This window comes from Triturus cristatus, chromosome 10 (assembly GCF_964204655.1).
Source record: "Triturus cristatus chromosome 10, aTriCri1.1, whole genome shotgun sequence".
NCBI classification, from domain to species: domain Eukaryota; kingdom Metazoa; phylum Chordata; class Amphibia; order Caudata; family Salamandridae; genus Triturus; species Triturus cristatus.
The window spans coordinates 62,663,628-62,681,875 of NC_140593.1; the positions used below are offsets into that span (position 1 = coordinate 62,663,628).

General features: G+C 47.0%; 1 protein-coding gene across 1 annotated transcript in view; it reads right to left on the reverse strand.

Annotated features, from left to right (window-relative positions):
* LOC146788834 (vomeronasal type-2 receptor 116-like) overlaps positions 1-18,248 on the reverse strand; it is a 163,970-nt gene that overhangs the window by 105,053 nt on the left and 40,669 nt on the right. The window lies entirely within an intron of this gene.

An 18,248-nucleotide genomic window follows, 5' to 3' on the forward strand; every position in this document is an offset into this window, starting at 1 on the left:
GTGGTGTCCCATAGAGGGCAGACCAGAACTGTCCAATGATGGAAGAAACCAGTGGCGGCCGATTTGGCTCACGGGTGGTGAGGAGGAGGCGGTGTGTTGCACAATATATAAAAAGAAAAACTTACCTTGTCGAACTCGAGGAACAGGAAGCACAGCCAGACCCCACTGACCAATCACAATTGGTCTGAGCATCCTGGTTCAACTTTCAGCCGGGGAATGGGGGCCTGGGCATGTTCTCCACAAAGGCTGTGATGCAGCCTGCATGGAGAATGGGGAAAGTGTGAATGACTGTTTTGGTTGGCCCAAGAGGGCCAGCCAAACAGTTATGTGCACTTAGGAGTGGAAAAACCACTCCTCCCCTGCTCTGAGGGGAGAGTGGCTCAGCCCACCTGCCCGCCTGTAGAGCAGCACGAAGCATAAATTGATAATAACTCAAAGTTAATATCATTTTATGTTACTACTTTGTACTGCTTAAAAGCAGTGGGGCGACGCTCCTCTGCCATAGCGGAGAAGCTGCCATTGGAGGAGACACATCGTTAGACTACGGAGGCTCCTTCAGAAGGAACAATATTTGAGTGGTGGGGTCCTTGAGTGGGCAGAAGGGCCAAGTGTTAAACTCTAATTTGCACTTCGAAGCCCAAAGCCCTCTCCAAGTTTTTTCATTAGAACGTGATTATAGAGCCCCAACACTGCCTCCCCGCCCCATACCCCCACACCGAACCATTATTGCACGCATTTTAATGATCAAGATAAGGATGCAATCCTACCAGTCCCCAAGAAACTTACAATATTAAAATGCCACCATACGCTCTCACACACCTCCCTCCTGCCCTCTATTTACTGAGTCCATGAACTTGGTAAGAGGAAGATTTTGAAGAAAATAAATCTGGGGAATTGATTTTCTCCATTGACTTACATTGAAAAAGAGGAGATTTTAGGCTGAAGACGGTGAAAATAAAGTCCTTTTCGGGCTTAAAAACATTGTGAGTTTCCTGCCTGAATCAGGTCAATTGGCATGTATGGTTGTACTGCCACTGCCTCTACCTTGTGCTCCAATGGTATATATTATTGCCGAAGCCTCCCTTACCTGCCCTATAATGTTGGTTTGTTGCCCCTGACCTCCTTCTCCCTGTCCTCCATGGTCCATTGTGCTGCCACTGTCCCTCCTGCCAGCACAGCATGGTCAACTTGCTGCCTTTGCCCCTTCTCCCTGTCCTCAATTGTCCAAGTGCATGTCCCTGACCTCTGCCTCCCCACCGTGTTCTAATGGACAACTACATAACTAACATTCTATGTTTATTACAAAAGTGTGTCATGCCTGGTGTCATCTTGATGGAATCAAAACTATAATACCTAAAGCATTTCCTTTACACATTATAAACATGAGGGGGTCTTTTCAAATTGAAATTATGGTGATTCCTCTAAAGAAGTAACTTGAGCACTCATTTCTGACTTCTCACATAGCGACAAAGTGCTTTCAAATTATTTGCTATATCAATGTTTTTGTTTCCAGTTGTTCACTTAATTACTTGTTGCACCCAGGGTATAGGATATAGCATTACAGCTAGAGCTACCTACTTGGCAACAGGGGAACCAGGTTTGAGTTTTAACTTTTCCTCAACATTCTGGTGCCGATTCTGATCCGGTAAAAATATTTCCTGTACGACTCGCATCCGTATGTTTTTTACGTACGAGTCGTACAAGTCCCGTAGAAACGGGCAAGTACGATTCGTACTGTCAAATTACATACAAATTGCCTCGGGAAAAGTCTACGAGACATCCCCGGACATATTTCCGTACGATTCGTAAAACTGAAGTCCGAGCGCACAAGTCCGATCCGTACCGGCGTTCCGAATCCCCAAGCATAAGGAAAACGTCCCGTATGGAGCGAACTTTGTATGCACGGGGTACGAGTCGTACGGACCCCCCACCCCACCTGTGCATGTACACACCGTACCCCAGCACCCGCGTATGTACGTGCCGTACCCCCCACCCCAGCACCCGCGTATGGACGCGCCGTACCCCCCACCCCAGCACCCGCGCATGTACGCGCCGTACCCCCCACCCCAGCACCCGCGTATGTACGCGCCGTACCCCCCCACCCCAGCACCCGTACATGTGCGCGCTGTACCCCCCACCCCAGCACCCGCACATGTACGCGCCGTACCCCCACCCCACCACCCGCGCATGTAAGCGCCGTACCCCAGCACCTGCATATGGTCGTGCCGTACCCCCCCACCCCAGCACACACGCATGTAAGCGCCGTATCCCCCACCCCAGCCCCGTACTCGGACGCACCGTACCCCAACACCGTTCCCCAGCATCTCCCATGTACGCGTCGTACCCCAGTCCATGTGTATGTAAGCGCCGTACCCCCCACCCCAGCCCCGTACTCGGACGCACCGTACCCCAACACCGTAACCCAGCATCCCCCCATGTACGCGCCGTACCCAGCACACGTGTATGTAAGTGCCGTACCCCCACCACAGCACCCGCATATGTACGCCCCGTACACCCCACCCTAGCCCCGTACTTGGACGCACCGTACCCCAACACCGTACCCCAGCATCGCGTATGTGCGAGTCGTACAACACCATTGCACATGTGAACACTGAACAACAACATAGCCATGGACGCACCTTACCTATGCGAAAAAGACTCGTACTGAACCAGGACACTGTAAAACAGCACAAGGACCGTCAATTCGACTTGCACAACACCACAAAAGACGTCTACAGGACAAAAAACTACTAAAACACTGACCTGGCACATCCAAACAGTCAAACAGAGGCCTAAAATCACAACCACCTCTTATAACACACCCACCAAAATGTCAAACACAGATACACCTACAAATGGACCAATAAAAAGGGCCCACAAACACAAACCATGAGCCTTTGCAACAGACTCACTGCTGACAAACATCACACACAAACAACTGCACCCATACACCTTAACTCACACACCTTCACACAACCTCCTTCACACAGACCCCCTCTACACATACACACACACCTACACCTTCACACCCACACACCCACAACCATCCACACCCACACCCCACACCATGCCCACAGACAAGAATCCAAAGTTCACAACGGTGGAGCTGGACATCCTTGTCAACGAAATCATCAGAGTCGAGCCACAGCTCTTTGGAACATTGGTCATACTGTGGAAATATGGATTTTCCTGATCAGTTATGTCCCCTATCTTGGACCCCAACGGTTCTATGTGCATGTCACAAGTACATGTATGATCCCTCCAGTTCCAGTTTCCAAAACGCAAACATATGTGCGTCCACCGTCAACATGTTCTCTGTCAGATCCGCCATCAATGGGCTGGATATTCGATTCCTAAGTATGACAGGCCACCGACTTTATATGGCTAAGTTACTCCATTTTTACAGTTCAGGCAAGTAGGCCCGATTCTGTCCTCAAAGCCTTTCCCTGCTCTCTGTCTCTGACAGCTTCAGCTTGAGCTCGCATCTGTATCCATGAACTTTGTCCTACTCCCTGTGCAGCTAACGGTGCCTGCCTCGGCCAGTTTTGCCTGCCTGCCAAGAAGCTGTATTTCACCTTCGAATTATCTACTTTGCTCTCCAGCCGATGCATTCCTGTCTAGTGATTTAGGTAAACATCTCCTTTAGCTCACAAGCAAAGGACTCGGCCTTTCCGTCCTTCTGCCAGTAATTCATAGCCCTGTTGCCATGGAAAGTTTTCTGCCCCTCGCATCTCATATAGACACTTAGACGCTTGTACACGCACACGCAGTCAGTATAGAATAGATTCCTGTCCGAGAGTCTTTCCTTGTGGATAACATAGTTCTCTAAACATAGGATGTTAGATATGATTTGGGATTAGGTTGACTTGACCCCCCAGACTTCTCGTCTCCACATGTAGAGCTAAAAGTCAAGTCCCCTTCACCCCCTAGTTGCACGTCAATCACACGTCATGCTGCTGCGCGCGCATCTATGTTAAGTATTATCTTATAGATCCACCTATGTATGATAATCAGAACCAATCATGTTTCTTTTTTGCTCCTTATTACGCCTAGTTTCGATTACGTATCACTATGTCATTTCTCTTATCAATTGTTACGCCTTTTGCATTCGTTTCATTGTAATGTATGACCTATAAAAGTTACTTCTTGTCAATAAAGTGTTGTACTTCACTTCCTGAACTCTCGTGGTGACGGAACCTGAAGGCCGCCACTCGAGTCGGCCATTTTGGAATAAAGCCCATTCAGAAAATCTCTTATACCACGGATTCTGCCTCTTGTTATTCTGAGCTATTTTATTTTATTTTAGATTCCGTATGAAATTCAGTCTAGGTAAAAAAAGAATATTTACCACATAATGGCGCCCGAACAGGGACACTTTCTCATCTCACGCGCCGGCGGTGCGTTGCAGGCCCGGTCTCCTGCCACAGCTGGACGGACCATAAACGCGTACCAGCAGGATTTCCTGTAAGCTCCCTCCGGTCAAGCGGGGGCGACTGAGGCTGCGATCAACCCAGACGAGGCGGTGAGAAGTGCGAAGTATCCCGACCAGAGCCTAGCTGAGAGAGCAAGATCCGAGGTATACAGAGGCCCACCAGGTTTTCGAAATCCCGATGTCCAGAGGGTCCGCTGTCCGCAGTCATCGAGTCCCGTCCATTCTCTGAGGCCTTCCGTTTCAAGGAGCTACTCGGTGAGTACCGTCACCGGGGAGGCGTGTTGACGCGCACATAGGTTGTGCCGGTCAAGACGGATTTGGGTACACAAATCCGGTCTGCACTGTTTAGCAGTGTATATGTACTGTTTAGCAGTATATCAAGTATTCCGAAGTATTCAGTTATTGTCAAGAATTCAGCTTGGTGATTAGTTATGCAGACTGTCATCATTGTCGGTCATTTTTAAAAAAAAAATGTTTAATGTTTAATGTTTAAAGTGTTCAAATGTCTTGCATATTGTGGTATGAATGATTGTTCATTGTTCACCGTTCATTATTGTGTTTGTCGTATTAAGTGAATTCAAGAGTAAGTATCAGATCAGTTGTCAAGATGCCGCTCTTCTCGAAGTTAAGACAGATCACTACCAGAAAAGGGGTGCTTGAAGAAGCAGTTCCTATTCCTCCTAGGGACACTCCAGGGCATTTTATGTATCACAAACATGGCTTAGATGCCATATTGTTTCTTGATCTATGGGTAGATTATACCAAGGGATTGCCGGAAAGTCAAAGGTGGCCCGCAGCGGGAACCTGGGATGCAGAGTGCATCATGAAAGTGGAGGAAGAGTTATGGAAAAGAAAAGTCAGACAGTCACAGAAAGACGCTGTTGAGTTATGGCGTAAAGAATCTCATAGACGTACAGAAAAAGCACGTAGACAAAAAGAGAGGAGTAAAGAGAGTTCAAAGGAAGTTCAAGAAAATCTATTAATTGAGGAAGGTATCCGAGTGAAATCAGAACAAGTAGATAGACAAAGAAATGCTCTTATGAGTGGTATGTATCCCCTCCTAGCCGAAGGACTACCTAAGGCTGTTCCAGAGATGCCAAAAGATTTGCCACCCCCATTATTTCCAATTAAGGTACATCAAAAAGGGCATCCCAGAACCGCAGAAGATGTTTTTCTTTCCTCATATCTAGATGACGCAGCTCCCGAGTATGCTAACCCCACACCACATAGACCGTCTGGCGGAGGGGTTCAACGTCAGGATCAGGTATCTGTCCCCGGGCAACAGCAAGTCCCGACACAAGCTCCGGCAAGCACATCTGTTTCCGCATCTGTCCCCGCAATCGATTCTACAGTGGTATCGACACCTATAGTTGCTGTGTCACGTTCGACGAATCCATTCACACCCGACGCCCCTGAAGGGGCTACGGGAGGTGCAAGCAATACTTTTACGCCACCTAGAATAAATAAACTTGTTTTTCAAGAATCAGCGCATTCACGTACACCCAAATTCGTAAGTGAACGTACGCTTAAGGAACTGCTTATAGATTGTAGATATGACCCGGTGGTCGGTAAAGAGGACGAAATGGTCCTGGCATCATTACGTATCAGACGAGCCGCAGAGTATTTAGCGAGGTTACCAGGAATGACTACGCATCTAGATAAAATATATCATTTTGTCCAAACAGGGCGAGACCCAGAATGTATTAACAGAGCTATGGAATTCCAGAAAGTAGAGATACAGGGGGAACTGTTACGTTTCCTCATAAACTGTGTGATCAGAAATCAAGACCGTCCGGGGGTAGACCCGAATGCAATGCTTATTCTTACAAGATGGAGCCAGAATATATCAGAAGGGAGACACGATAAGAAAAACTGTATAATAGCCATGTGCCGAAAAATCCGTAGAGAAATAGAACGTATTCACGAAGAAAGATTGGAAACAGACGAGTTCGAGCAAGATGAAGTATCCGAATCAGGGAATTCCGCAAGACAGTCAGAAACCATAGCATACGTAGGCAGAGGAAGATCCTGTGATAATACTAGATGCTTTTCTGATCCCATACACTCTGAATGTCCAAATAATAGCAGAACGTATCCGACGCCTGTAATAAATTTAAAGTCTCCTGAACATTTGTTTCAAGCCGCAGATAAACTACTACGGGAACGAAGGGGTCACCACCTCCTCGATTCCATGGATGAGCAAGAATTGGCCAGATCAGCCGTTCACTGGATTGACAGTCCTGAAAAATACGGTGATGAGACCGTAGCACATACGTTTTTTAACCTTAGTGCAGATGAACAACGTTTAGCTGGAATCTATATGATTCAGCAACTTCTTATACTATATAAGAGCCAACATGCTGACCCTGGTCCTTTACCTGATATATTAACGGAACTACTCACGAACAGGTGGAGAGGTTCCAGTAACAAGTTAATTAAAGAAATATTAGTGTCACGTAAACAGTATGTCCTTTTTGTAAGTCCGGACTCTTTCTCGCTGCACCGCAGAGAAAGAACACCGTATTATATGGATAGACAAAATCCCTTACGAGAAGTGCACCCAATAAAAGGCGAAGACAATCAGTTTCACCGTGTATTTGTATACACACCCATATCAAAAATTGAATTGTTAGAAATGAAGAAAGTAGTACCAAGTCATGACAAAGACCCAGCGGGTTTCCACCGAGAAATTAAGGACATGTTACTGATGGGAGAGTATACCTATCCTGATATTATGACGATATTAAAGGTGCTATTACCTGCTGGCATTTATGAAAAACTGAAAGAAAAAGAGTGGGAAGTGGGCGACCAAAAAATAGATTGGACAGCATTAGAAACGGAAGAAAAGGACCGAACTGCAGGTTCAGGGCTCGGGGATAAAGTCAAAGCATTACCAGGTTTACTAGTACAAGTACTGCCACGTTTATTAACTACGAAAAAGGAAGATTGGGGTGCAATCACGGCCTGTAAACAAAAGCATGATGAAGACACAAGTGATTATTATGCCCGATTTGAAAAATGTTTTGGAATAAATAGTGGTATAAAAACAAGTAGTGAGTCGTATCCACACTTATTTGTGACAAAATTAGTAGAAAATGCATTACCTCCAGTAAAGAATAGAATATTGAAATTCGAGAGTACCTGGCAAAGTAACACTCCGTCACAAATGCTACAAATGTTACAGTATCATCACAATAGAATTAGAGATGAACAAGAACACGAACAAAGACGTATGAAAGATACAAAAATGAAAATGCTAGTGTCTCAGACAGTACCGGCTGAAGGACATAAAAAGGGTATGACACAGTCCGATTCAACAGGACCGGTAAAAGGAACATGCAATTATTGCAAAAAGCCAGGTCATTACGTACACGATTGTCCAGTTTTAAAACATAATATCGCCATAGGTAAAACACAAGAAAGATCACGGCCACTCAGACAAGATCAGAATGAACAAGGAGCTATGCCGCATCCCCAGGCCATGCCAGCCGCACAACAGCCAATACAGTTTGTGCCAGCTGCACCACCGTTGCCTGCTACTGCCACACAAACCACAACACGACAAATGTATCAGACTGCACAGTATGAATATCCTGAGTATCAGCGTTACGCATGAACAAGCCTAGAGAGGGAAGTTGACTTACCGCTTATCGAGATTCCTGTAGATCAAGAAGGACCTTATGTACATAGTAAATTATTAGGTCAAGATAGAAAATTCTTACTCGATACAGGGGCAAGTCGAACAACTATAAAACGTAGTGAAGTTCCAGGGGCACCCCTCTCAGGCTCTCAAAATGTTTCCCTTGGTTTTTCAGGAAAACCTATTGTTAATGAAGTATCACAGCCTCTTCCATTTACGATAGGACCTTTGACACGAACTACAGATTTATTGCTTACTAAATCATGCCCAGAAAATCTGTTAGGAATTAAAACTCTGAAAGCCCTAGGAGCCATAATATGTTGTTCTCCGGAAGGAGTAAGGTTGTTTTTACGTGATTTTAAAGGTCACTATGTGTCTAGAGACATGGATCTCCGACTACAGACTTTACCAGCACATCTATGGGCACAAGGCCCTACTGATGTTGGTTGTATGAACATTACACCATACCGAGTCACACTCAAGGCAGGAGTGGTATTACCACGAATGCGACAATACAAGTTACCGCAAGATGCTGTAGTGGCTTTGCTGAAAATCATTGATGAGCTAATTGCCCAAGGAGTAGTTGTAGAAACAGACTCCAATGTATGTAATTCGCCGATAATTCCGATTCTTAAACGAACTGATCCTACTGCTCCGCCAGTATACCGATTGGTTATTGATTTGCGTGAACTAAACAAGTGCATTGTACCACAATTTCCTGTGGTCCCCGATATATCATCATTATTGACAGCAATTGATTCCGAAGCAACATTCTTTACTGTAATTGATCTCAAGAATGCCTTTTTCAGCGTCCCAATAGATCCGGAAAGCCAATATTTGTTCGGATTCAGTTTAAATGGGCGCAGCTTTAAATTCTCACGCGCTCCCCAAGGATTCACAGAAAGCCCCAGCATCTACAGCCAAGCACTGAAACGAGAACTTGACAGTATCCACATGCCAGTCAATACTGCACTGCTTCAATATGTCGATGATCTGCTGATCACCGCGAGAAGCGAACCTGAATGTGAAAAGGCTTCTCTGACAGTTTTACATTTTCTAGCCGACAAGGGGCACAAGGTGTCTCCTTCTAAGCTGCAATTCTGTGTCCGGCGAGTTATTTATCTTGGTCACTCGCTGTCCAAGGAGGGAAGGCAGCTTACACCAGATCGCATCCAGTTAATTGCTAACATGTCAATACCCCAGACACAAAAGGAGGTGCGGGCTTTCATAGGCCTCACTTCATATTGTAGGCAGTGGATCCCTCAGTACGCATTTCTAGCAAAACCACTCATTCAGTTAACCACACAGGAGGCAGCCACATCGACTGTTCTCCCTTGGACTCAGGAACATACACAAGCTTTTGAAAGCCTAAAGGAAGCTTTATGTCAAGCACCTGTTTTAGCAACACCATGTTATAGCAAACATTTTACACTCTTTGTTACAGAACGTGAAGGTACTGCCTTGTCAGTACTCACTCAGGATCAAGCAGGATCACGCAAGCCATGTGCTTATTTTTCCAGTACATTAGATCCCGTAGCTCAGGCTTTGCCTGCATGCCTGAAATCAGTGGCAGCAACAGCTTTAGCAATCAGACAAAGCGATGCCATAGTGTTAGGACATCCATTGACAGTACAAGTACCACATGCAGTAGAAGTTCTTGTGAACCGAACACAAACACAACACTTGACCATAGCAAGACTTACCGGTTATGAACTGACATTGTTTCAGCCACACATAGAGATCCGACGGTGTAATACATTGAATCCTGCTACGCTATTACCTGTAATTGGAACAGACCCACTAGCTCATGATTGTGTTGAAATCATTGAAATAAAGACGAAACCTAGACAAGACTTGACAGACGTTCCATTGTTAGATCCAGACCTGACGTTGTATGTAGACGGATCGTGCATGAGAGCAAGTACAGGAGATTTAGTGGCCGCGTATGCAGTCACAACAGACACTGAAGTTATTGAGACAAATTGTATAGATACTTTGTCAGCCCAAGCAGCAGAACTTATTGCTCTAACACAAGCCTGTATTCAAGCCACAAATAAGAAAGTTAATGTATACACTGACTCACGTTATGCATTCGGAGTTGTACACGACTTCGGCGTGCTGTGGCGAGAGAGAGGTTATTTAACCTCCCATGGTGCCCACATTCAGCACGGACCCCTCATTCATGCCTTGTTAGACGCAATACATCTACCCACTGCTATATCGATTATGAAATGTAAAGCACACACGAAGGTTACTGATATCATTTCTCAAGGCAATGATTTAGCTGACAGAACAGCTAAACAGACTGCTCAGAATCGCACATTAGACATGACAAAGCCAATAGTTCAGACACCAACACAATGTATGACAATTAAGGATCCCGCACTTGACGTAATTGATATACAGACACATGCTACTGCAGAAGAATTAAAGAAATGGACTGAACTAGGAGGGATCCAGACAGATCAGGGATGGATGACGAAGGAGAAATCTGTATGGTTTCTTCCTGACTCCATGGTCCAAGCCATTATAGCTACAATTCACAGCCCAGCGCATTTAGGAGAGAAAGCTATGCTAGATAGCATTCAACACATTTGGTTCAATAAACATTTACGAGCAGCAGCTAAACAAAAAGTCCGTACCTGTATGATATGTTGTCAGTTCAACCCAGGAAAAAGTGTTCCCGTAGAACAGGGTGGATTCCAGACTCCTAATCATCCTTTTGAAGTGCTCCAAATGGATTATATCCAGATGGAACGATGTCGAGGATTCAAATATGTTCTTGTAGTTGTCTGCGCTCTCTCCCGATGGACTGAGGCGTACCCAGTATCAGATTACACGGCCCGACTACTGCCAAACAGTTAGTTCGAGAATTCTTCCCACGGTACGGTTTACCACGTGTTGTATATTCAGATAACGGCCAGCCTTTCTCATCCGAATTAATGAAACATGTCTCACTTTTGTTGGGATATCAGTGGAAATTCCACTGTGTCCGACACCCCGAGGCAGCAGGTCTCGTGGAACGACATAATCAAATTTTGAAAATCAGATTGTCTAAAATATGTAAGGAGAAAGGTGTTGACTGGATAGTAGCCTTACCAGTTGCACTATTTTACATAAGAATGGTAGCACACTCTCGAACAGGGCTATCCCCGTATGAGGTGATCCTCGGAAGGCCACCAAATATCTGGGGGACACCTATACCACGTAAAATAACTGATGTTAATTGTAATATGCTGACAGATTACTTGGCTTCCTTGATGTCTGCACTACAATCTTGTCGTTCACAGGTAGCTGCAGCTTTTCCTGACAACACTGAGGTGAAACCCCATGACGTTGCTCCGGGAGATCTGGTGCTTGTGAGAAATTTTGATCGGAAGACCCAGTTGGAGCCCAGGTGGAAAGCACCGAAGCTAGTCCTGCTGACCACAAGAACAGCTGTGAAAGTTGAGGGCCGCAAGGGATGGATACATTCCAGCCACATTAAGAAATTTCATGGACTATCCTCGGATATGGACACTGTGCCCTGCACTCCCTCACAGACTGATTCAAAACTTCCCTTTGTTGAACAGAATGACTCTCAGTGCTATAAATTAAAGCTTAGGCCCAAACAGTCGAGCAATTTGATTGTTTAAGTCCTCTCCAAGGTGAAGCGGTTGAATTGTCTCTGACATGTATCCCTTGGACCTGAGTAGAGAAAATACCGGAGAAATGTTGAAACGACAGGCGTATTGTAAATCACTGCGTAGCTACTGTATGAGGACATTATTAATTCTGTTTTTATTGAGTGTTTTAATAATTATTACGAGTGTGATTTTGCACATATATCATCCTATTTCTAGACATGTTTATAGTGTTGCTGCTGAACATTCTTTTAGTGACCTACCGCCACATGAATTATCTTATAGACTTGCGCTGCGCAATAACACCTTCATTAGTATGTTACATCATTCCCATCAGACTAGTAATGCCACCAATTGTTGGGTGTGTGGCCGACTCCCTCCCTATCAGAATAACAAAGGAGTTCTGCCTTTCTTTCCACATCCGTTCACACACAATGGCTCCTGTGGAGCATGGTTTAGTTTACTAAATTCCATAGACCCAGACACAGCAGTTTATCAACAACATTGGATATGGGGAAATCTGAATCTAGTTTTATTCAAAGTCTGTCATCCTAATAAGGAGGGTCACCCCAGTAGAACAGGAACTGATCTAGAAAATGAAGTGTATAAATTAGGTAATTTTACACCTAATCTTATGATTCTGAATGTCAAATCCGAAGTTGAAATAATTCTGCCCACTATGTCAGTATTTCCAGTTAAGGGTGAATTATGTGTAAGAAAAGTTGGTTCCATACATATGGGCCATAGCCAATGCGTTACTACAGTAGAATATAGTGATCAAGGTAAATCTTCATTCAGAGCTTCTCGCCATTCTTACTTTATATGTGGTCAGACGGCATATATGCGTCTGCCTCTAGATTGGGATGGTACCTGTTACATAGCATTCCTTTTGCCACCTGTTTTCCTAGCTCCCCCTGATTATCATCGAAATGTTCATTTAGTACACAATAGAGAGCGAAGAGATCTCCCAGTTGTCGATTATACTGAGACGGCATGGGACAAGTATGTAGATTTCAATAAAGGTATCTTTCCCTATATAGGTACAATATCAAATAGTAAGCTGATACGCAGACTAACCAAGACTCTTGAAGCTGTAGTAAACGAGACTATAGCCCCCCTAGGCAATCTGACAGAGGAACAATCAGTGATGAGAATTGTTGTTCTCCAGAATCGTCTTGTCCTTGACGTCATCCTGGCCGATAGGGGCGGAGCTTGCAGGGTCATCGGATCCAGCTGCTGCATATTCATACCAGAAAATTCGCCATCTGTATATAAAGCTATAACACGCCTTCATAAGATTGTAAGCCAGATACACGAGAATCCAGGCACTTGGACGTGGTCTGGGTGGTTTTGGAGTGTGATATCAGCCTGGGGATGGAGAGTTCTATCCTTCCTAGGTATTGGCCTTCTTATGCTCTTCAGTTGTTGTTTATGCCTACAATGTGGACCAGTGATTTGTGGTCTGTGTGCCACATCATGCATTCCATATCAAAGTTCTCGTTCAAAATGCCGGAAGAAGAAGGAAGAAGAAATGATGCTCCATGAGCAAATCGATGGAATAATGAAGATTGATATCTCTTGAAGGGCAAGTAGGGGACAAGGAGGGAATGTGGAAATATGGATTTTCCTGATCAGTTATGTCCCCTATCTTGGACCCCAACGGTTCTATGTGCATGTCACAAGTACATGTATGATCCCTCCAGTTCCAGTTTCCAAAACGCAAACATATGTGCGTCCACCGTCAACATGTTCTCTGTCAGATCCGCCATCAATGGGCTGGATATTCGATTCCTAAGTATGACAGGCCACCGACTTTATATGGCTAAGTTACTCCATTTTTACAGTTCAGGCAAGTAGGCCCGATTCTGTCCTCAAAGCCTTTCCCTGCTCTCTGTCTCTGACAGCTTCAGCTTGAGCTCGCATCTGTATCCATGAACTTTGTCCTACTCCCTGTGCAGCTAACGGTGCCTGCCTCGGCCAGTTTTGCCTGCCTGCCAAGAAGCTGTATTTCACCTTCGAATTATCTACTTTGCTCTCCAGCCGATGCATTCCTGTCTAGTGATTTAGGTAAACATCTCCTTTAGCTCACAAGCAAAGGACTCGGCCTTTCCGTCCTTCTGCCAGTAATTCATAGCCCTGTTGCCATGGAAAGTTTTCTGCCCCTCGCATCTCATATAGACACTTAGACGCTTGTACACGCACACGCAGTCAGTATAGAATAGATTCCTGTCCGAGAGTCTTTCCTTGTGGATAACATAGTTCTCTAAACATAGGATGTTAGATATGATTTGGGATTAGGTTGACTTGACCCCCCAGACTTCTCGTCTCCACATGTAGAGCTAAAAGTCAAGTCCCCTTCACCCCCTAGTTGCACGTCAATCACACGTCATGCTGCTGCGCGCGCATCTATGTTAAGTATTATCTTATAGATCCACCTATGTATGATAATCAGAACCAATCATGTTTCTTTTTTGCTCCTTATTACGCCTAGTTTCGATTACGTATCACTATGTCATTTCTCTTATCAATTGTTACGCCTTTTGCATTCGTTTCATTGTAATGTATGACCTATAAAAGTTACTTCTTGTCAATAAAGTGTTGTACTTCACTTCCTGAACTCTCGTGGTGACGGAACCTGAAGGCCGCCACTCGAGTCGGCCATTTTGGAATAAAGCCCATTCAGAAAATCTCTTATACCACGGATTCTGCCTCTTGTTATTCTGAGCTATTTTATTTTATTTTAGATTCCGTATGAAATTCAGTCTAGGTAAAAAAAGAATATTTACCACAATACAGACCAGCATATCCCAAAAAACTAGCCTGTGGCAGAGGATCGTCGATCGGGTGAATGCTGTTGCGCCCATCAGAAGGACCAGGAATGAATGTCAAGCCAGGTGGTACAATCTGCGCAGGGCAGTCAAGCGCAAAATGAATGAGGAATGCGCCCATAGTAACATCACAGGGGGTGGGCTGCCCCGCAGACCGGTACATTACCATCCCTGGGAGGAGAAGGTGATGGCCCTGCTTCCACCGGTGGGAGTACACAGAGTCGAAGGAGTCCGAGAGCCTGGTGAGTACAAAAACAACTCACGTAACATGGGGGAATGGCATCCACACCCCAACTACAACAAATGCACTCACATACCCCCAAGCCTTCACCTGACACAACCACACTCTCAACAACTCTCAGGCCACTAACATGAGTCTGCCCCATTTACAAAGCAAGACCATGCCATGTCCCAGCCTACACAAACCACAAACCCAAGACAGGATGTCCGGGATGCTGGGAGGGTGGGGATCATTAAACATATAGTAAAACTCAGAAACAGACACCAATACCCTCAGCCCATATGGCCCAGGTACATACCCATGCACCATGCACAATGGACAGGGACTGCCAAAGTACTGACAAGGTAGCTGACACTTGGCCCTGCTGTAGGCAGCACAAGGCCCTCCTGTGACAACTGAAAAATCTAACACAAACACAACCAGCTCAGATAACTAGGACAGGAACTCACACTCACTGACATGGCAGCATGCGCCATGGGGGGACAGATACATCACCTGGGAGACCAACCGCAAAATCACACTACACCCACCAGCAGGCACCGTCAATCAATCGACAATCAATCTGGGTACTTGTAAGGCGCGCAACTTACCTGTGAGGGTCTCAAGGTGCTGGGGGGGGGGGGTTCCAATACTGCTCAAAGAGACAGGTATTCAGGAGACATCAGAAGGCAAGTAGGTCTTGGGTCAGTCGTAGGTGGGTTGGGAGTATGTTCAAGCTCCTTGTGGCAAGGTCGGAGAAGGATCTGCTGCAGGCGGGCGTACGTTGGATGCAGGGGACAGCTGCGAGGGCGAGGATGCCGGAGCGGAGCTTGCGGGTGGGGGTGTAGAAGCTGAGTCTGATGTGCAGGTAGGCATGTCCATGGGTGTGGAGTGCCTTCTGTGCGTGGCTGAGGAGCGTACAGGTGATCCTCTTGTCGATGTGGACCCAGTGCAGGACTCTCAGGAGGGGGGTGATGTGGTTGTGGCGGGGGGCGTTGCCGATCACTTGTACCGAGGCATTGCAGAAGCGTAGTATCCGCCGTTGGTGTGTGGATGGGAGTCCTGCGTAGAGTGCAGTGGCGTAGTCCAGTCAGCCGCTGGCGAGGGCCTGTGTCACTGTTCTACTTGTTTAAGTCGGGATCCACTAGTAGATCCGGCGGAGCGTGCGTAGGGTGTCGCAGCAGGAGGAGGAGACGCCGTTGACCTGCTTGGACATGGAGAGGGAGGATGCAAGGATCAATCCTAGGTTGCGTGCGTGTTTGGTGGGTGTCGGTGATGTCCCCAGAGCAATTGGCCACCAGGAGTCTCCCCAGGCTGAGTATGTGGTTCCCAGGATGAGGACCTCTGTCTTGTCCGAGTTCAGTGTCAGATGGCCACTCCGCATCCAGTCGTCTAATGGCCCTCAGACCCTCGTGGATGTGTGTCTTGGCGGTGTGAGGGTCCTTGGTGAGGGAGAGGATGCGCAGGGTGTCGTCGGCGTAGGAGATGTCTTAGAGGTTGTGGTGGCGGACCACTTGTGTGAGGGGGGCCATGTGGATGTTGAACAGCGTCGGGCTGAGTGATGATCACTCACCCCTCACACAAGCACACCCGCGGGGCAGCCAAGGGAGTCACACACTCTCACAATGGACATGTGACACAACAAGATCAAGCCTCAGCCAAAAAAGCATCCAAGGCCAAATGTGACATGTTAAAGATCATGGATAACCTTTCAATCTGTCCCCTGCAACATGCCCATCCACAAGTGAACAATGATGTGAATGCTAGGCACATACAACTACCTGGAGGAACTGTGGCAACCTGAACATGTATGAAACATGGATGTCGCATGAAAATGCATTAACATTGTCTCCCTCTCACACACAGGGCAACGTCATGGATCTCCCCCCAACACTGGAGGGGAACAATCACAGGCCCAGGCTCGGCAGGAAGATGATCCCACCGGCAGCGACGACTCTCAGCACTCTGTGGATGACCCCAACCAACCTGGACCCTCTGGTGCCCCAGCCCCTGCAGCACCTGCGTCAGGTACATCTGTGCCAACCACCACCCCCATTCTTGCCACATCCCAGGAGACACCCAGGAGCCCTGCCCGCACAGAACAACTGAGCCAGTCTGACCTGGAGAGACAAGGTTCTCCAGCCACCCAGGAGGAGGCAGACAACCCTGCAAATGCCATCCCTCAGGGGTCCGGTAGACCTGATGTGCCCACAACGGCAGGCCAGGCTCGTGTGGGCAGGGGTGGTGGGAGTGGAGGCAGGCGGAGGAGGGAACCTGACCAGCCAGCTGAGGGAACCGGTATGTCACACATACAACACATCTTGGAGACATACCGGCGTGACACCAGGGGCATCAGCCAGGTAGTGGGTAGCCTCACAGAGATGAAGGGGACCCTTGACGAGATGAAGAACCTGCAGGCCGAGCAATATGCCAGTCAACAACAACACCAAGGACGGATGGAGGCAAGACTGGCTGAGCTCATGGCGGTGCAAACGGTCATAAGCCGTTCACTCCGTCGGATTGCCGACAACATGGGCAACCCTCCCTGTGCCACCAGGCGAAGACCAGCACCAGCCACAGGGAGGGAGGAGGAGGAGGATTCATCCGACGGAGCGTCCCAAGCATCGTCAAGGCCTGTATCGGAGGGTCCCCCGAGGAAGGTGGGTCGTCCACGGAAAAGACCGTCAGAGGCAGCGGACCATCCACATCTCCCAGGTCACATGGCCTGTCACCTGGCCCTCTGGCGCATCAGCAGCACCTCATCCAATGACATTCTCTGCCACACGGACTGGCTGGTCACAGTCTGACCAATGATGACTAACACTGTGGTCTGGACTCTGATGACTCCAACTTGCAAGGATGCCATCTCCCCCTGTCAACTTTGGATTCCATGCACACTGTATAGCACCTATTTGTCCACACTAAACAGGCCCCCCACCGAGAATAAATTTCTTTTTCTACAATTACATGTTGCATTCACTTTGTATGAGTACACAACCTACATGTGGGGAAATGTCAAACTAGGCATGAGTGTTGAACTAACTAGGCCTGGGCCAAAATTCCGTTCCGTTCGCGGAAATTGCGATATTTTGGCATTTTAGCGTTTCGCGGAAAGCGCGAAAATGTCAAAATTTCCGCATTCCGCAGCTTAGCGATAATTTGTTTCTTGCTCGCGCTGTAAAAAAATACATTCTCGTGTTCGCGCAATCGCCTTACCTGAATCCCCGCGTTCGCCGACAAGTTTTCCCGACCCGGTCGCGTTCTCCACGAGATGTTGGATTTTGGTAGCCATTTTGCGCTGTCTCGCGACAGTTCGCGGCCGCATTAACGTCATTTGTCGCGCGATCACGTCATTTGTCGTGCGATCACGTCTTTCTTCTCGCGATCATGCACCGCGCGAGTATGAGAAGATTGAGATCTCGAACACGTCATTCTACATCACGAGCCAGAGGATGAGGACGCGGGCACGTCTAATCGAACGCGAACCGGAGAAAGAGACCCCGAA